Source organism: Papio anubis, chromosome X (genome assembly GCF_008728515.1).
Source record: "Papio anubis isolate 15944 chromosome X, Panubis1.0, whole genome shotgun sequence".
Lineage (NCBI taxonomy): Eukaryota > Metazoa > Chordata > Mammalia > Primates > Cercopithecidae > Papio > Papio anubis.
The window spans coordinates 22,941,287-22,962,229 of NC_044996.1; the positions used below are offsets into that span (position 1 = coordinate 22,941,287).

The 20,943-nt window shown below is 40.7% G+C and overlaps 1 long non-coding RNA gene across 13 annotated transcripts in view; it reads left to right on the forward strand.

Moving 5' to 3' along the window:
- LOC110742127 overlaps positions 1-20,943 on the forward strand; it is a 123,828-nt gene that overhangs the window by 76,552 nt on the left and 26,333 nt on the right. For 6 of the 13 annotated variants that reach the window (XR_004180619.1, XR_004180618.1, XR_004180612.1 and 3 more), the window contains 3 exons: positions 1,736-1,888; positions 7,308-7,460; positions 14,605-19,899. This is a non-coding gene — a long non-coding RNA (uncharacterized LOC110742127). Of the gene's footprint in view, positions 1-58; positions 135-1,735; positions 1,889-7,307; positions 7,461-14,604; positions 19,900-20,943 lie in introns of all 13 variants that reach the window. The other 7 variants (XR_004180611.1, XR_004180616.1, XR_004180617.1 and 4 more) reach the window with 4 other exon arrangements.

Consider the following 20,943-nt stretch of genomic DNA (forward strand, 5'->3'; position numbering starts at 1 on the left):
AATGTGAGAGATGCCTATTTCAACTATCATTTATTGAATTTTTTAATCTTTCTTTTAGGATTTCAAAGATCAAATTTTAAGGAAAGAATTAGGAATAAAAATTCGAGAAGAATTAAAAATGTCAGTTTTCAGAGGTATAAGTGTGCATAATACATACATTTATATTGTATACAAATATGTATTTATGTTTATATATGCATAAATATATTATACTTAAAAGTACAAATTGACTACTTATTTTTTGTTTGTTTTGAGATGGAGTCTCACTCTGTGGCAGAGGCTAGAGTGCAGAGGCACAGTCTCTGCTCACTACAACCTCTGCCTCCCCTGTTCAAGCGATTCTACTGCCTCAGCCTCCTGAGTAGCTGGGATTACAGGTGCCTGCCACCACGCCCAGCTAATTTTTGTATCTTTAGTAGAATCAGGTTTCACCATGTTGGCCAGGCTGGTCTCTAACTCCTGACCTCGTGATCCACCCGCCTCGGCCTCCCAAAGTGCTGGGATTACAGGCGTGAGCCACCGCAACCGGCCGAGTACTTATGTTTTCATGAATAGTCCAATCAAGAAGTTCTCTGCAAATATTTTATTGTCTAAAATTTAGATATTGCAAATTTTTTATGAGAATATGAAAAACTCCTCAGGAATCATATGTGAAACTGTCTTCAACCTTATGTATAGCTACATTCAACTAAAATGTTAGTTTATTGTTGTGGTTTTTTTTATACTTTAAGTTCTAGGGTACATGTGCACAACGTGCAGGTTTGTTACACATGTATACATGTGCCATGTTGGTGTGCTGCACCCATTAACTCGTCATTTACATTAGGTGTAAACTGTATAGATCGAACTTTGTCTCTGTGTTGAAAAAATGGGAGTAAATATGGAACTGTTTGTGTGTGTGTTTGTTTTTGAGACAGAGTCTCGCTCTGTTGCCCAGGCTGGAATGCAGTTGCATGATCTCAGATCACTGCAACCTCCGCCTACTGGATTCAAGCAATTCTCCTGCTTCAGCCTTCTGAGTAGCTGGGACTACAGGCATGCGCCACCATACCCGGCTACATTTTTGTATTTTTAGTAGATATGGGGTTTCATCATGCTGGCCAGGCCGGTCTCAAACTCCTGACCTCGTGATCTGCCCACCTCAGCCTCCCAAAGTGCTGGGATTACAGGTGTGAGCCACCACGCCTGGCCCATAATATGAAACTGTTTATCAGTGTTTAATACACAATGTTATGGCATTGCTTTTCTCTTGATCAGCATATGATTATTTTTATCTTCTTTGCAAGTTCCACGGCTTTGTTAATAACGAGAAAATATAGGACTGATTCCTAACTGAAAAACAATAAGACACATACAAAACAAAGTCACAGAACACAGTCACAGCCTTTTAATGACACTGGAAAATATTTCTGTTCCAATGTTAAATAATGAAACCATGAGACAAAATCCTGTGATCCATCTGATTAGCATTTATAGTCATTTGTGTATTTGTGTCCATTCAAATAGGGCTGTGTGTGTCTTGTCAGGCTGGAGAGCTCTCCGTACCCTTATGTTAGAGCTCCACTACATATTGGCCTCCCCCTCAACATGTAAGGCCTACTGCCTAGGTCAGATATGGAGTAGAACTGCCAGGGAACCTGGGTAGGGAGTCGGGACAAGAACCACATGACCTGGTGTCTAGATTTGCTCTTCTCCAAGACCTTAACGGTAAGCTTTTTTTCTCTTCTCTCCTTAGGCATAGCTCACTAAGGTCTGTTCCCAATACGAGAAGACTATTTGACATCATAATAAAACACTGCAGATATGATGCTGAGTGAAAAAGAGTAGAAATGGGAAGACTTGGTTGTGCAGAAACTGAGTTCTTAAAGAGAGGAGATACTTTATGAGGGTGAGTGGATAACCTCTCAGTTTAATAGCCAATGGAAACCAAAAGCAAATGACTAAGAGTGGAGTATGTTTACACAAATTGAGCAAAATGTTAGGTAGTCATAGTTTCTGATGTCTTTGTATCTTCCTGGCCTTTTTATTGAAGCATGTAGTGATGTATCTGTAAACATTCAAACAAAAAGCTGATAGTGTCTACTTTTTTAAGGCAATATTCCTGAGGCCCTATTTTAAGATTTACCTTTATTTATATTGAAGGCGTGAAATGTTGACATATAAACTTAGTACTGTTGACATTCTAATGAATTCACGCATCTGAAAGATTCGGTAAAATACACACTTGGTCTTATCCACACCACAATGTGCACAGTAATCCACTTTTAACACATTTATTTTTTGCATGAAATTAACAATGTATGTACATATTGAAAGATATGCATGGAAATAATCCAAAAGTTCATGAGTCGCCTTGACAAGTTGTATGGTAGCAGTTTTCTTCATTATTAATACATGGATTTTTCTTAATCTTTGTCAAGCATTATGCTTTAATTTACTAGTTGAGAGAGTACTGTAATCCTTATACCTAAAAGACAAGTTATAACTCTCAGAGACACACACAAACACAAACACACACACCCCATAAATTCTCAGGAAATATTTGAAGAATATGTAATGACATAGTGACATGCTGTGTTTTGATGTCAAATGATGAGACCATGAGATGAAACTCTGAGCCACGTGGACAGGAATTAAACATAGGTACTATGAGTGTCATGTCATTTGGACTATATATGGCATGCGGTAATGAGCGTAACCTGGTTTCTCCTCTAATGACTCATGCGAAATCGTTGCCTACAATGCACTACAGAAGGCTCTTAGAATACGAAGAACTCCCTGGATGTCTGATCAGGGAGCCAGGTCCAAGATGCTTTTTGTTTTGTTGTGTTTTGTTTTGTTTTTTGAGACCAGTCTTGCTCTGTTACCCAGGCTGGAGCGCAGTGGCGCGATCTTGGCTCACCGCAACCTCCCTCTCCTGGGTTCAAACAATTCTCCTACCTCAGACTCCCAAGTAGCTGAGATTACAGACGCCCGCCACCATCCCCAGCTAATTTTTGCATTTTTAGTAGAAACGGGGTTTCAGGGGTTTCACCACGTAGGACAGGCTGGTCTCCAACTCCTGACCTCAGTCATTCCGCCCGCCTTGGCCTCCTAAAGTGCTGGAATTACAGGCCTGAGCCACCGCACCCTCCCGCTTGGGATTTTTAAATTGTTTACTGGGAAAGATATTTTCCATGCTTTCAGCCCTTTTCTCCTTTTTGTGTGTCCATTCACCGAATTTATCCCCTGAAAGAGACAGTTTGATGCCACGGAAATTACTGGTCCTGCAACTCTGAAGTAAATCAAACCCAGGCAGACTAGGTCATGAGGATATTTCATTTTTGAAAGAACAAGATTCCTGATGGAGGCAGGTGGTTTAGGCCTTGGTTTGATTTCAAGTGCAAAACAAAAAGAAAAAGTGCAGCAGTAAGACCAGCTGGCTCCAAAATGGGCAAAACAGAAGGCATTCATGTTTGGTGGCGCTTTGTCTATGGGTGGCGTTTTTTCAGACAAGAAGGGCGGAAGACCTGGGCTCAAAGACAGGGCTTCTTGGCATATCTGCAGCACTGCTGCCATCGCGAGGAAGTCGTTTGGTGAATCCCTACGCCGTTATTATAGCGTTCTCTGAGGACTACATGTTGGGGAAGGACTGGTCTGTGGGGAAGTGGAAGAGGCTTGGGCCCTTGCCTTTTTGTCTGAGGCCTTAAAAGAGACATGGACATTGGCGATATTTTGGTATAGAACCTGGAGAGTGAAGGTTCTAATAGCAAATCCTGTAAACTTCCCTTGGAATACCCTTGTTGATTTTGCACGGTACTTATGCTACCAGAGACCCAAAGACCCATAGCAAGATGCCAACACGTGAAAGCCTGCTGACTCTTGCTCCAAGGGGCAATTACATGAGACAGATGTCCCCAAGAGCCTCCATTTGTGTTTGAGTGGGTTCCTGCAGTCCTGCCCACCCTAGGAACCGAAGTCCCGCCCCACGACTTCCTGTGCCAGGACCGCCTGGCAGCTGCTGCTTCATTCCAAGTCCCTCACTCTCCAGGTTCTACACCAAGATATCGCCAATGTCCAGGTTTCTCTTCAGGAGTTCCAGGAGAAGCCAAGAAGACCTAGCCTGGAGCCCAAGCCTCTTCCACTTTCGCACAGATCAGACCTTCCCCCATAGCCAGGCTTCCCCGAAAGAAGCTATAATGGCGTATTGAGTCTTTAAACCATTTCCTCACGGTGGCAGTAATACTCCATATTTTCAAGGAAGCCCTATCTTGGAGCCCTTTTCTCCCGCCCTTCCTGTCTGAAAAAACGCCACCCAGAGACGAAGGCGCCACCCAATTGGCTGCCTGGAGATTTGTCCAGTTTGGTGCAACCTGGTCTTACTGTTGCATTTTTCCTTTTTTTACTCCGTGTGAAAACAAAATGAGACCTAAACCACTCAGGTTCATCAGGAATCTTGTTCTTTCAGAAATTAAATACACTCCTCACTGAGTCTATCTGGGTATGATTTACTTCACACAGTTACAGATCCAGCAAGTTTCATGGCATAAAATTGTCTCCTTAAGGTGATAAATTGTGTGGATGCAGGTACAACAACAAAGATATCAAAGAGATAGATGACCAATGCATGAAATTTGAACACGTTATGTGAAAGAAGGAAGTTGAAAAGGGCCACTTATTGTTATGATCAGTAGTGAGGGGAAGCAGATGAGTGTTTGTCAGGGACTGGGCACAGAGAGAGCCCAATGCGGAATGACTGCTTAATGGGTCCGGGGTTTTGTTTTGTGGTAATGAAAATGATTTGCCACTATGTAGTGGTAATGCTTGGACGGCATCTTGAATGTACTAGATGCCACTCAATTTCACACATTTTAATGGTTAATTTTATGTTATATGAATTTTACAAACTCAGTTTTAAGAAGTGCCAATACTTTTAAACCTATCATTATAATTATATTAGAAAAGTGCTCAAATTATCAGTGAAGAAAACTTGTTTAGAACAGTAATACTACCAGGTGGCCGGGTGCCGCATGCCTATAATCCTAGCACTTTGGGAGTCCGAGATGGGAGGATCGCTTGAGGTCAGGAGTTCGAGGTCAGCCTCGTCAATATAGCGAAACCCCGTATCTAAAATAAAAAAATAAAAAACCGCTGGGGGTGGTGGCTCACACCTCTAATCCCAGCACTTTGGGAGGCCGAGGCGGGCGGATCACGAGGTCAGGAGATCCAGACCATCCTGGTTAGCACCGTGAAACCCTGTCTCTACTAAAAAGACAAAAAAAGAAAAAAAAAAAAAATTAGCCAGGCATGGTGGTGGGAGCCTGTAGTCCCAGCTACTCAGGAAGCTTGCAATAAGCCGGGATCACTTCACTGCACTCCAGCCTGGGTGACAGAGCAATACTCCATCTCAAAAAAACCAAATCAAACCAAAACATAGCAAAACAAACAAACAAAAGTTATACTACAGAGGAAATTGAACATTAGTTTTAAAAAGTCCATATTATATGTGCATAGGGAAAAGTGATTATTTCTTCTCACTATGTTTGACCTACCATATGTCTTCTGCTTTATAATTTCTTAAAGTTCTTGTAGAGTAAAATATAAAACAATTTCAAGCACTCAAAAGTATATATTGATGTAGATATATTTATTCAAAGAGCATAGGTCGATACTGCAGACTTTGCACAAATTTCAAACATTATGCATCCAATTATATTTAAAGTAAACAGTGTCAAGTGTGTGTGTATTTATATCTGTCTGGAGATATATTACAAAATTTTAAATGCCATATATCTATACATATACACACACACACACACACACACACACACACACACACACATATATATATGAGACTGTCTCACTGTTGCCTAGGCTGGAGTGCAGTGGCATGATCATGGATCAATGCAGCATCAGTCTCCCTGGGATCAGGTGATCTTGCCAACTCTGCCTCCTATACGTACCTGGGGCTTCTGTTGTACCCCACCATGCCCGGTTATTTTTTGTAGACACAGGGTCTACTTACATTGCCAGGGCTGGTATTGAACTCCTGAGCTCAAGCTGTCTACCTGCCTCGGCCTCCCAAAGTGCGGGAATTATAGTTGTGAGCCACCATGCCTAGCCAAAGCTATAAATTTTTAATCATGGTAGATGTTATACTGAGTATATGTTTGAAGATGGCATTTTTGGTGAACAAATTCACATTTTTAATGCATTGTTATATAAACAGAGACACTAATGAAGCGTTCTAGCTGCATGTGAGTTTTGTGAGTGCATCCATCTTACAGTTTTCTAAGGTTACACATCTAGGTGACTGAATGTGAGAGATGCCTATTTCAACTATCATTTATTAAATTTTTTTATCCTTCTTTTGAGATTTTAGAGATAAAATTTTAAGGTAAGAATTAGTAATAAAATTTGGAGAATAATTAAAAATCCTTATTTTCATAGGTATAAGTATGTAAAATACATATGTTTATATTGTATATAAATATGTATTTCTATGTTTATGTATGTACAAATATATGTATATTAGATTTAAAAGTCCAAGTTGAAAACATGTTTTGATGAATAGTCCAAAGAAGTAGTTCTTTGCAAATATTTTATTGTAAAAAATTCAGATATTGCAAATATTTATGAGAATATCAAGAACTCAGGAATCAGATGTGAAAATTTTAATCTTCATCATTATGTATGGCTAAATTCAAGTAAAATGTAAATTTATTGTGGTGGTTGACTGTATATATAGAACTTTTTATCTATATACTGAAAAAATAGGAGTAAACATGGAAACAGTTATCAATGTTTAATACGCAGTTTTATGATGTCGCATTTCTCTTCATCAGCAGTTGGTTACTTTTCACTTTGCAAATTCCATGTCTTCGTTACTAATGAGAAAATACAGGACTGATTCCTAACTGAAAAGCAGTAAGACACATACACAACAAAGACGTAGGACACAGTTGTAAGTCATAGCCTTGTAATGACACTGGAAAATATTTCTGTTCCAATGTTAAATGACGAAACTATGAGATAAAATCCTGTGATTCATCTGATTGGGATTTATAGTCATTCCTGTATTTGTGTCCATTCAGCTAGGGTTGTGTTTGTCTTGTCAGGATTGAGAGCTATCTGAGCCCTTATGTTAGAGCCCCACTAAATAGCCACCACTCCCTCAACATATAAGGCCTAATGACTAGGTTAGAATATGGAGTAAAACTCCCAGGGAACCTGGGGAGGGAGTCAGGACAAGAACCATGTGGCCTGGTGCCTAGAGTTGCTCTTCTCTAAGACCTTAGGGGTAAGCTTTTTTTTTCTTCTCTCCTTAGGCATGGAAATCTAAGATCTTTCCAGAATACCACAAGACTACTTGATATCATAATAAAACACCGTAGATATGATGCTGAGTGAGTAAGAGTAGAAATGGGAAGACCTGGTTGTGCAGAAACTAAGTTCTTAAAAGGAGGAGATGCTTGATGAGGGTGAGTGGATTACATCTCAGTTTAATAGCCAATGGAAACTAAAAGCAAATGGCTGAGTGGAATATGTTTACACAAATTGAGCAAAATGTTGGGGAGCCATAGTTTCTGGTGTCTTTGTCTCTTCATGGCCTTTTTTTTTTTAGAAACATGTAGTGATGTATCTGTAAAAATTCCACAAAAAACTGATAGTGTCTACTTTACTAAAGTAATATTCCTGAGGCCCTATATTAAGATTTACCTTTATTTATATTGAATGCGTGAAATGTTGAGATATAGGACTTAGTACTGGGCCAGGCAAGGTGGCTCTCGCCTGTAATCCCAGGACTTTGGGAGGCCGAGGCAGGTGGATCATGAGGTCGGGAGTTCGAGACCAGCCTGACCAACATGGTGAAACTCCAAGGGCGTGGTGGCACACATCTGTAAACTCAGCTACTCAGGAGGCTGAGGCAGGAGAATTCCTTGAACCCAGGATGCAGACCTTGCAGTGAGCTGAGATCCCACCACTGTGTGCCAGCCTGGGCCACAGAGCAAGACTCTGTCTCAAAAAAAAAAAAAAAAAAGAAAAAAAAAGACTTAGTACTGGTGGCATTCTAATAAAATCATTCTCCTCAAATGTTTGTTAAAATACACACTTGGGGTGGCTGGGTGCGGTGGCTCAGGCCTGTAATCCCAGCACTTTGGGAGGCCGAGGCGGGCAGATCATGAGGTCAGGAGATCCAGACCATCCTGGCTAACACGGTGAAAACCTGCCTCTACTAAAAAAAAATACAAAAAATTAGCCGGATGTGGTGGCGTTCGCCTGTAGTCCCAGCTATGTGGGAGGCTGAGGCAGGAGAATGGCGTGAACCCGGGAGGCGGAGCTTGCAGTGAGTGGAGATGCACCACTGCACTCCAACCTGGGTGACAGAGCGAGACTCCGTCTCAAAACAAAACAAAACAAAACAAAACAAAAAACAAAAAAACAAAACACACACTTGGTGTGATCCAAATCACAGTGTACACAGTAATCCACTTTTAATACAGAACAAGATTCCTGATGAGAGCGGGTGGTTTAGACCTTGCTTTGATTTGAACTGGAAACCAAAAGAAAAAGCTCAGCAGTAAGACCAGCTGGCTGCAAACTGGGCTAAATATAAGGCACCCATTCTGCAGGGCCTTTGTCTACAGGTGGCATTTTCTCAGACAGGAGGGGCGGAAAAAGAGGGCTCTGGAAAAGGGCTTCTTTGCATATCTGAAGCCCTACTGCCATCGTGAGGATGTTGTTTAACAAATCCCTAAGCCATTATGACAGTGTTCTCCTGAGGACTACCTGTTGGGGAAGTTCTCTGTGGGGAGGTGGAAGAGGCTTGCTCCATGCTGGGAATCCTAGCTTTCTCGTCTAAGGCCTTAAAGGACACCGGGACTTTGGCGGTGTCTTGGTATAGAACCTGGAGTGTGAAGGTTCTAATAGCAAATCCTATAAACTCCCCTGGGAATAAATCTGTTTGTGCGCGGTACTGGTGCTACCAGAGATCCAAAGACCCGTAGCAAGATGGTAGTACGAGAAAGCCTACTGACTCTTGCTCCAAGGGACAGGAAGAAGAAGAGACAGATGCCCACGAGAGCCTCCATGTGTGTTTGAATGGGTTCCTGCAGTCCTGCCCACACTTGGAGGAACCGAGGCCCCGCCCCACCTCTTCCTGTGCCAGGATCGCCTGGCAGCTGCTAGTTCACTCTAAGCCCCTCACTCTCCAGGTTCTACACCAAGATACCACCAATGTTAAGCCCTTTTTTCAGGCCATTGAGGAGAAAGCAAGAAGACCTAGCCTGGAGCCCGAGCGTCTGCCACCTCCCACAGTTCAGACTTCCGCCACAGCAACTCTTTCCGGGAAGGACGCTGTAATGGCGTTTTTAAACGATTTCCTCATGGTGGCAGTAGTGCTCCACATTGTCAAGGAATCCCTATCTTGGAGCCCTTTTCTCCCGCCCTTCCTGTCTGAAAAAACGCCACCCAGAGACAAAGGCGCCACCCACATGGCTGCCTGGAGATTTGTCCAGTTTGGTGCAACCTGGTCTTACTGTTGAATTTTTCCTTTTTTTTTTCCCATCTGAAAGCAAAATGAGGTCTAAACCACCCAAGCTTCTCAAGGATTCTGTTCTTTCAGAAATTAAATATACTCTTCACTGAATCTATATGGGTATGATTTACCTCACACAGTTACAGGTCCTGGAAGTTCCATGGTATCAAATTGTCTCTTTCAGATGATAAATTGGGTGGATGAAGGGACAAAAACAAAGACAGATGTCTAACAGATAGATATCAAGGAGATAGAAAACCAATTCATGAAATTCGAAACTCTAAGTGAAAGAAGCAGGACTAAAGCAGGAGATGTAAAAGCAAAAAAAAAAAAGAGAGAAAAACTAGTTCTCTGTGCTGGGCTGACTCACTCCAAGGCCCAGCAGTAAGTAGGACTCTGTCAGGACTTTGATAGCACTCTCCGCAGAGCAGGGGCCCAGAAGGAATGGGCTTTAGAAGCAGGGATAAGAAAAGCAAGTTCTTTGGCCAGGCAGGGTGGCTCACACCTGTAATCCCACCACTTTGGGAGGCTGAGGTGGGTGGATCACCTGAGGTCAGGAGTTCAACACCAGCCTGGCCAATATGGTGAAACTCTACTAAAAATACAAAAATTAGCCAGGCATGTTGGCAGGCAGCTGTAATCCCAGCTACTTGGAAGGCTGAGGCAGGAGAATCGCTTTAACCGGGGAGGAGGAGGTTGCAGTGAGCCGAGGTTGCGCCATTGTACTCCAGCCTGGGGAACAAGAGTGAGACTCTATCTCAAAAAAAAAAAAAAAACAGAAAAGGAAAACAAGTTATTTTTATCAGTTTCCCTTTTGAAATTCTTTCCCCGTACCATTGTTCTTTGTTCTGCTCTCACAACTATTTTTATAACTATTTCTGCAAGCTTGTAAGGATTTTGTAAGTTCCTGTTTTCCAGCTGTGCAGTTATGGCAAAGGTCACAAGACATGCCTGAGTTGTAAAACCTGTCACTGTTTGATAAACTGCCTTTGTTCTGCTTCTGTACGCTTGCTTACCTGCTTTACAGGTTTTGGGCCCTTTTCAGATATATGTATAAAAGTCAAGCCCTGTCTTGGTTCGGGGCTCAGCCTTTGGACATTAATCTGCTGTGTTGGTGACCACCTAGTAAAATCCTCCTATTCCACTTGTTGGTCTCTCTGGTCTCCTGATTCTGGCAACAAGACCAACAAGGCCACCTGTTGTGATGATCAGTAGTGAGGGAAATCAGATGAGTGTTTGCCAGGGACTGGGCAGAGAGTGGAATGGGGAATGGCTAACTGATGGGTCCAGGATTTTCTTTTGTGGTAATGAAAATGATTTGCCACTACACAGTGGTAATGCTTGCACTGCATTGTGAATGTCCTAAATGCCACTGAATTTAATACATTTTAATGGTTAATTTTATGTTACATGAAGTTTACAAACTCAGTTTTAAAAAGTGCCAATACTTTTAAAGCTATCATTATTTCCATGAATTACTAATTATATTTCAAAAATACTCCAGTTATCAGTGAAAAAAACCTTGTTTTAACAGTTATGGTACATGGTGGCCAGTCAAGATGCCTCATGTCTGTAATCCTAGCACTTTGGGAGTCCAAGATGGGAGGATCACTTGAGGCCAGGAGTTCGAGATCAGCCTAGGCAACAGAGTGAAACCCCATATCTAAAATTAAAAATGCAAAACAACAACAACAATAACAACAAGTTATAGTACAGGGGAATATGAACATTAGTTTATAAAAGTCCATATTATATATGTATAGGGAACAGATCATATTACCTAGCACAGACATTTTAAAAGTGATTATTTCTTCTCACTATGTTTGACCTACCACAAGTTTTCTACTTTATAGTTTCTTATAGTTCTTCTAGAGTAAAATATAAAAAATTTCAAGCACTCAAAAGTATGTATTGATGTAGATATATTCAAAGAGTATAAGGTAATGGTGAATATATATGTGTGTGTATACGTATATACACACATACATGTACATATACGTATATGTGTGTATATATATTTTAGACAGCGTCTTACTCTGTTGCCCAGGGTGGACTGCAGAAGCATGATCATGGCTCACTGCAGCATCAACCTCCATGGGCTCAGGTGATCCTCCCATTTCCGCCTCCTACGTAGCTAGGGCTTCTGTTGTAGGTCACCATGCCCGACTATTTTTTGTATTTTTTGTAGAGATGGGGTGTCTCTGCATTGTCAGGGTTGGGCTTGAACTCCTATGCTCAAGCTATCCACCTGCCTAGGCCTCCCAAAATGCTGGAATTACAATTGTGAGCCACCATGCCCAGCCAATGCCATATATTTTTAATCGTGGTAGGTGTTATAGTGAGTATATGTTTGAAGATGATATTTTTGGCCAGTAAATTCATATATTTAATTCATCGTTATATAAACAGAGACACTAATGAAGCACTCTAGCTGCATGTAAGTTTTGCGAATGCATCCATCTTACAGTTTTCTTAGGTTACACATCTAGGTGACTGAATGTGAGAGATGCCTATTTCAACTACCATTTATTGAATTTTGTTATCTTTCTTTTGAATTTTTTTTTTTTTTTTGTAAGACGGAGTCTCGCTCTGTCACCAGGCTGGAGTGCAGTGGCACAATCTCGGCTCATTGTAACCTCTGCCTCCTGGGTTCAAATGATTCTCCTGCCTCAGTCTCCCGAGTAGCTGGGACTATAGGCATGCACCACCATGCCCGGTTAATTTTTTTGTATTTTTAGTAGAGATGGGGTTTCACCATGTTGGCCAGGCTGGTCTCGAATTCCTGACCTTGTGATCCGCCCACCTCAGCCTCCCAAAGTGCTGGCATTACAGGTGTGAGCCACTGCGCCCAGCCTGAAATTTTAAAGATAATGTTTTGTGCTAACAACTAGGAATAAAAATTTGAGAAGTATTAAAAATCCTGATTTTCAGAGGTATAAATATGTATAATACATATGTTTATGTTGTGTATAAATATGTATAATACATGTTTATGTTGTATATACATATGTATTTATATGTTTATGTATGTATAAATACATATATATTTTCGATTTAAAGGTGCAAATTGAGATCTTATGTTTTGATGAATAGGCCAATCACAAGTTCTCAGCAAATATTTTATTGTCTAAAATTCAGATATTGCAAATTTTTTATGAGAATATCAAAAACTCCTAAGGAATCAGTGGTGAAACTTTTAGTTCTTTAACCTTATATATAGCTAAATTGAAGTAAAATGTAAATTTATTGTCCTGTTTGAGTGTATATATAGAACTTTTTATTTGTGTAGGAAAAAAATTGGAGTAAATATGGAAATGGTTAATATTGGTTAATACACAGTTTTATTACATTGGTTTTCTCTGGATCAGCATATGGTTATTTTTATTTTTTTTTCCGTTTTTTTTTTTTTTTTTTTTTTTTAGGAGATGTAGTTTTGCTCTTGTTGCGCAGGCTGGAGTTCAATGGCGTGATCTTGGCTCACTGCAACTTCTGCCTCCCAGGTTCAAGCGATTGTCTTGCCTCAGCCTCCCGAGTAGCTGAGATTACAGGCATGTGCCACCACGCCCGGCTAATTTTGTATTTTTAGTAGAGATGGGCTTTTACCATGTTGGTCAGTCTGGTCTTGAACTCCCGACCTCAGGTGATCTGCCCTCCCAGGCCTCCCAAAGTGCTGAGATTACAGGTGTGAGCCACCGTGCTCAGCCCCCTGCCCCTTTTATTTCTTGAGAGGGAGTCTCACTCTGTTGTCAGGCTGGAGTGCAGTGGCACGAACTTGGCTCCCTGCAACCTTCACCTCCCAGGTTCAAGTGATTCTCCTGCCTTAGCCTCCCGAGTAGCTGGGACTATAGGTGCACACCACCAGGCCCAGCTAATTTTTGTGTTTTTAGTAGAGACGGGTTTTCACCATGTTGGTGGGATGGTCTCAATCTCTTGACCTTGTGATCCGCCTGCCTCCGCCTCCCAAAGGGTTTTTTTTTTTTAACTTCATTGCAAATTCCATGTCTTCCTCACTAATAAGAAAGTATAGGACTGATTCCTAAGTGAAAAACAGTAAGACACATATACAACAAAGTCATAAGAGGCAGTCCTAAGTCATAGGTTTTTTTTTGTTCGTTTGTTTGTTTTTTTTTTTTTTTGAGGCAGAGTCTTGCTCTGTCACCCAGGCTGGAGTGCAGTGGTGAGATCTCCACCCACTGCAAGCTCCGCCTCCCGGGTTCATGCCATTCTCTTGCCTCAGCCTCCCAAGTAGCTGGGACTACAGGTGCCCACCACCATGCCCGGCTAATTTTTTGTATTTTTAGTAGATATTTTCCTCTTGTTGCCCAAGGGACATCTCTTGCTCCAAGGGACAGGAAGAAGAGACAGATGCCTACAAGAGCCTCAATGTGTGTTTGAGTGGGTTCCTGCAGTCCTGCCCACATAGGAGGAACTGAGGCCCCACCCCACAACGGGGTTTCACCATCTCAGCCAGACTGCTCTCAATCTCCTGACCTGGTGATCCGCCTGCCTCGGCCTCCCAAAGTGCTGGGACTACAGGCGTGAGCCACCGGGCCTGGCCATAGCTTTTTTTGCTTTGTTTTGAGACGGATGGAGTCTCACTTTGTTACCCATGGTGGAGTGCATTGGCACGATCTTGGCTCACTGCAACCTCTGCCTTCGCCTCAAGTGATCCACCCACCTTGGCCTCCCAAAGTGCTGGGATCACAGGTGTGAGCCACCACACCCAGCCAGTCATAGCCTTTTAATGACACTGGAAAATATTTCTGTTCCAATGTTAAATAATGAAACCATGAGACAAAATCCTGTGATCCATCTGATTAGCATTTATAGTCATTTGTTTGTGTCCATTCAAATAGGGCTATGTATGTCTTGTCAGATTTGAGAGCTATATGGGCACTTACGTTATAGCCCCACTAAACAGCAGCCTCCCCATCAACATATAAGGCCTAATGACTAGGTCAGAACATGGAGTAAAACTCCCAGGGAACCTGGGGAGGGAATCAGGACAACAATCATGTGGCCCGGTGCCTAGATTTGCTCTTCTCCAAGACCTTGGGGATAAGCTTTATTTTTTCTTCTCTCCTTAGGCATGGATCCTTAAGGTCTGTTCCCAATACAACAAGACTATCTGTTATCGTAATAAAACACTGCTGATAGGATGCTGAATGAAAAACAGTAGAAATGGGGAGATTTGGTTGTGCAGAAACTGAGTTCTTAAAAAGAGGAGATGCTTGATGATGGTGAGTGGATCTCATCTCAGTTCAATATCCAATGGAAGCCAAAAGCAAATGGTTAAGAGTGGAAAATGATTACACATATTGAGCAGAATATTAGGTATTTGTGCTTTCTGTTCTCTTTGTCTCTTCATGGCATTTTGTTTTGAAACGTATAGTAATGTATCTTTAAAAATCCAAACAAAAAGGTGATAAGTGTCTACTTTTCTAAAGTAATATTTGTGAGGCCCTATTTTAAGGTTTACCTTTACTCATATTGAAGGCGTGAAATGTTGACATATAAGACTTAGTAGTGGTGACATTCAAATGAATTCACCCTCCTCAAAGGTTTGTTAAAAATGCACACTTGATCTGATCCAAACCACAGTGTACACAGTAATCCACTTTTAATACAGATTTATTTTTTTCATGAAATTAACAATGTATGTATGTATTTAAAGATATCCCTGGAAATAATCCAAAAGTTCTTAAGTTGCCTTGACTAGTTGTATGGTAGTGGTCTTCTTCATTATTAATACATGGATTTTTCTTAATCTTTGTCAAGCACTATTCTTTAATTTACTAGTTAATCCTTATACCTAAAAGACATTATAAAACTCTCAGAGACACACACAAACACAACCACACACAGCCCATAAAGTCTCAGGAAATACCTGAAGAATATATAATGGCATGGGCACATACTGTGTTTTGATGTTAAATGATGAGACCATGAGATGAAACTCTGATTCACCTTGACAGGAATTAAGCATATGTACTATGAGTATCATGCCATGTGGAGTATACATGGCATGCAGTAAGGAGTGTCACCTGGTTTCTCCTCTAACGGCTCATGCCAAATTGTTTCCTACAATGTATACATAAGGCTCTTAGAATAGGAAGAATTCCCTGGATGCCTGAGAGGGGAGCCAGGGCCAAGACCTCTGGGATTTTTAAATTGTTGCTGGAGATCTTTTCCAAGCTTTCAGCCCTTTTCTCCTTTTTGTGCGTTCATCCACTGAAGCTATCCCCTGAAGAAGACAGTTTAATGCCATGGAAATTATTGGACCTGTAACTCTGAAGTAAATCAAACCCACACAGACTAGGTCAGGAGAATAATTTCTTAAAGAACAAGATTCCTGACAAGGGTGGTTGGTTTAGGCCTTGGTTTGATTTCAAGTGGAAAACAAAAAGAAAAAACACAGTAGTAAGACCAGCTGGCTCTAAACTGGGCAAAATAGAAGGCATCCATGTTTGGTGTATGTGTGGCGTGTTTTCAGACAGGAAGCGCGGGAGAAGAGGGCTACAAACAGGGCTTCTTGACATATCTGGAGCGCTACTGCCATCGCGAGGAAGACGTTTAACAAATTACAGTCGTTTAACGCCATTACAGAGTTCTCTGAGCACTACCTGTTGGGGTAGGTGTGGTCTGGTAAGAGGTGAAAGAGGCTTGGCCTCCATGCTGGGCGTCCTTGCCTACTTGTCCAAGGCCTTAAAAGAGACCTGGACATTGGCAATATCTTGCTATAGAACCTGGAGTGTGAAGGTTCTAATAGCAAATCCTGTAAACTTCCCTTGGAATAAACCTGTTGTTTGTGCGCGGTACTGATTCTATCAGAGACCCAAAGACCCATAGCAAGATGCCAGCATGAGAAAGCTTGCTGACTCTTGCTCCAAGGGACAGGAAGAAGAGACAGATGCCTACAAGAGCCTCAATGTGTGTTTGAGTGGGTTCCTGCAGTCCTGCCCACATAGGAGGAACTGAGGCCCCGCCCCACAACTTCCTGTGCCAGGACCGCCTGGCAGCTGCTGGTTCACTCCAAGCCCTTCACTCTCCAGGTTCTACACCAAGATACTACCAATGTCTAGGTCACTCTTCAGGCGTTAGAGGAGAAGGCAAGAAGACGTCACCTGGAGGCCAAGCATCTTCCACCTCCCCATAGATCAGCCTTTCCCCACAGCTAGGCTTCCTGGGAAGGAGGCTGTACTGGAGTATTCTTTCTTTAAACGATTTCCTCACGGTGGCAGTAGTGCTCCACATTTTCAGGGAAGCCCTATCTTTGAGCCCTTTCTCCTGCCCTTCCTCTGTGAAATAAGCAAACCAGAGATAAAGGCGCCACCAAACACGGCTGCCTGGAGACTTGTCCAGTTTGGTGCAACGTGGTCTTACTGTTGAATTTTTTTTTTGTTGTTTTTGTTTTCCATTTAAAAACAAAATGCAGCTTAAACCACCCATGTTTATCAGGAATTTTGTTCTTTCAGAAATTAAATACACTCCTCACTGAGTCTATCTGGTTAGATTTACTTCACACAGTTGCAGGTCCAGCAAGTTCCATGGCATCAAATTGTCTCCTTCAGGTGATAAATTGGGTGGATGAAGTTACAACAGCAAAGATAGATATCCAAGAGATAGATATCAATAAGATAGATAACCAATGCATGAAATTTGAAACACGCTAAGTGAAAAAAGCAAGACTTTGAAAAAGCCTCTTATTGTGATGATCAGTAGTGAGGGAAAGTAGATGAGTGTTTGCTAGGGGCTGGGCAGAGAGTGGAATGGGGAATGACTGCTTCATGGGTCCAGGGTTTTCTTTTGTGGTAATGAAAATGATTTGCCACTAGATAGAGGTAGTACTTGTACTGCATTGTGAAAGTACTAAATGCCACTGCATTTCACACATTTTAATGGTTAATTTTATGTTATATGGATTTTACCAACTGTTTTAAAAAGTGCCAGTGATTTTAAACCTGTCATTATTTCCATGAATAATTAATTATATTTGAAAAGTACTCAAGTTATCAGTGAAGAAATCTTGTTTTAACAGTTATACTACAAAGTGGCTGGGCTTGGTGCCTCATGCCTGTAATCCTAACACTTTGGGAGGCTGACATGGGAGGATTGCTTGAGGCCAGGAGTTCGAGATCAAACTGGTCAACCTAGGGAAACCCCATATCTAACATTAAAAAACAAAAACAGTTGTGCTACAGGGGAATTTGAACATTAGGTTATAAAAGTCCATATTATATGTGCATAATGAACAGATGAAAATACCTAGCACAGACATTTTAAAAGTCATTATTTCTTCTCACTATATGAGACCCAGCATGTTTTCTGCTTTATAATACCTTTAAGTTCTTCTAGAGTAAAATATAAAAAAATTTCAAGTACTCAGAAGTATATACGGATGTAGATATATTCAAGGAGTATAAGACAATGCTGAAGATTTTGTACAAATTTCAAACAGTATGCATGCAAATTATATTTAAACTGTGTTGAGTGTGTGTGTATTTATATCTGTAGGTATATAACAATATTTTAAATATATATATGATTGTGTCTTACTGTTGCCCAGGCAAGAGTGCAATGGCATGATCATGGCTCACTAAAGGATCAACCTCCCTGGACTCAGGTGGTCCTCCCATCTCCGCCTCCTACATAGCTGGGCTTCCGTTACACGCCACCATGCCCGGTTATTTTTTGTATTTTTTGTAGAGACGGGGTCTCACTACATTGCCAGGACTGGTCTTGAACTCATGGGCTCAAGCTATCCACCTACCTTGGCCTCCCAAAGTGTCGGGATTACAGTAGTGAGCCACTGGGCCCAGCCAATGCTATATATTTTTAATCATGGTAGGTGTTATAATGAGTATATGTTTGAAGATGGTATTTTTGGCCAACAAATTCAAAACTTTAATTCATCATTATATAAACAGAGACACTAATAAAGCATTCTAGCTGCGTGTGAGTTATATTAATGCATCCATCTTACAGTTTTCTTAGGTTACACATCCAGGTGACTGAATGTGAGAGATGCCTATTTCAGCTATCATTTATTGAATTTTGTTGTCTTTCTTTTGAGATTTCAAAGATAAAATTTTAAGGAAAGAATTAATAAAAATTTGAGAAGAATTAAACATCCTAATTTTCTAGGTATAAGTGTGTATAATACATATGTTTATATTGTATATAAACATGTATTTCTATTTTATGTGTGTATAAATATATATATATTTTAGATATAAAAGTGAAAATGGAGAACATATGTTTTGATGAATAGTCCAATCAAGAAGTTTTTGCAAATATTTTATTGTCTAAAATTCAGATATTGCAACTTTCTTATGAGAATTAAAAAAACTCAGGAATCAGATGTGAAACTTTTAATTCTTCAACCTTATATATAGCTAAATTCAATTAAAATGTAAATTTATTGTGGTGTTTGACTGTATATATAGAACTTTTTATCTGCGTGTTGAAAAAATGAGAGGAAATATGGAAACAATGATCATTGTTTAATACAGTTTTATGAGATCAGTACATGGTTATTTTTAACTTCTTTGCAAATTCCATGTCTTTGTTACTAATGAGAAAATATAGGACTGATTCCTAACTGAAAAACAATATGACACACAAGAAAGTCATAGGGCACAGTTCTAAGTGACAGCTGTTTAATGACACAGGAAAATATTTCTAATTCAATGTTAAATAATGAAACTATGAGACAAAATCCTGTGATCAATCTGATTAGTATTTACAGTGATTCCTGTGTTTGTGTCTATTCAAGTAGGGCTGTGGGTGTCCTGTCAGGCTTGAGAGGTATCCGTACCCTTATGTTAGTGCCCCACTAAATAGCATCCTCCCCCTCAATGTATAAGGCCTACTGACTAGATCAGAACATGGTGTAAAACTCCCAGGGAACCTGAGTAGAGAATCAGGACAAGAACCACGGGGCCTGGTGACTAGATTTGCTCTTCTCCAAGCCTTTAGAGGTAAGCTTTTTTTTTTTTCTTCTCTCCTTAGGCATGGAAACCTAAGGTTTCTCCCCATTACTACAAGACTATTTGATATCACAATAAAATACTGCAGATATGATGCAGAGTGAAAAAGAGTAGAAATGGGAAGACTTAGTTGTGCAGAAACTAAGTTCTTAAAAAGATGAGATACTTGATAAGGGTGCATGTATTACATCTCAGTTTAATATCCAATGGAAACCAAAAGCAAATTGTTAAGAATTGAAATTGTTTACACAAATTGAGCAAAATTTTAGGTAGCCATAATTTCTGATGTCTTTTTCTCTTCATGAACTTTTTTTCAGAAACTTGCAGTGATGTAGCTGTAAAAAATCGAAGAGTTGATATTGTCTGCTTTACTGAAGTAATTTTCCTGAGGCCGTATGTTAAGATTTACCTTTATTTATATTGAAGGCATGAAATGTTGACATATAAGACTTAGTACTGGTGACATTCAAATGAATTCATGCATCTGAAAGGTTCATTAAAATACATACTTGGTCTGATTCAAACCATGGTGTACACAGTAATCCACCTTTTATACAGATTTATCTTTTTGCACGAAGTTAATGTATGCACATATTGAAAGATATGCATGGAAATAATTCATAAGTTCATGAGTTACCTTGACAAGTTGTATGGTAGCGGTTTTTTTCTACGTTATTAATACACGGATTTTTCTTAATATTTGTCAAGCATTATTCTTTAATTTACTAGTTGGAGAATACTGTAATCCTTATACCTGAAAGACCAATTATAAAACTCTCACAGACACACACAAACACAAACACACACCCCATAAATTCTCAGGAGATACTTGAAGAATATGTAAAGGCATGTGCACATGCTGCGTTTTGATGTTAAATGATGAGACCATGAGATGAAACTCTGAGCCACCTTGACAGGAATTGAACATATGTACTATGAGTATCATGGCATTTGGAGTACATATGGCATGCAGTAAGGAGCGTCACCTGGTTTCCTCTCTAATGGCTCATGCCAAAGTGTTGCCTACAGTGCATCACATAAGGCTCTTAGAATAGGAAGAATTCCCTGGATGCCTGACAGGGGAGCCAGGGCAAAGACCTCTGGGATTTTTAAATTGTTTGCTGGAGATCTTTTCCAAGCGTTCAGCCCTTTTCTCTCTCTCTCTCTTTTTTCTTTCTTTTTTTTTTTTTTGAGACACTCTCACTCTGTTGCCAAGGCTGGAGAGCAATTGCGCGCACTCCACTTACTGCAACCTCCCCCTCCCAGGTTCAAGTCATTCTCCTGCCTCAGCCTCCCAAGTAGCTGGGTTTACAGGCGTGTGCCACCATGCCCAGCTAGTTTTTGTATTTTTAGTAGAGACAGGATTTTTGCCATGTTGCCCATAATGGTTTCGAACTCCTGACCTCGGGTGATCCGCCAGCCTCGGCCTCCCAAAGT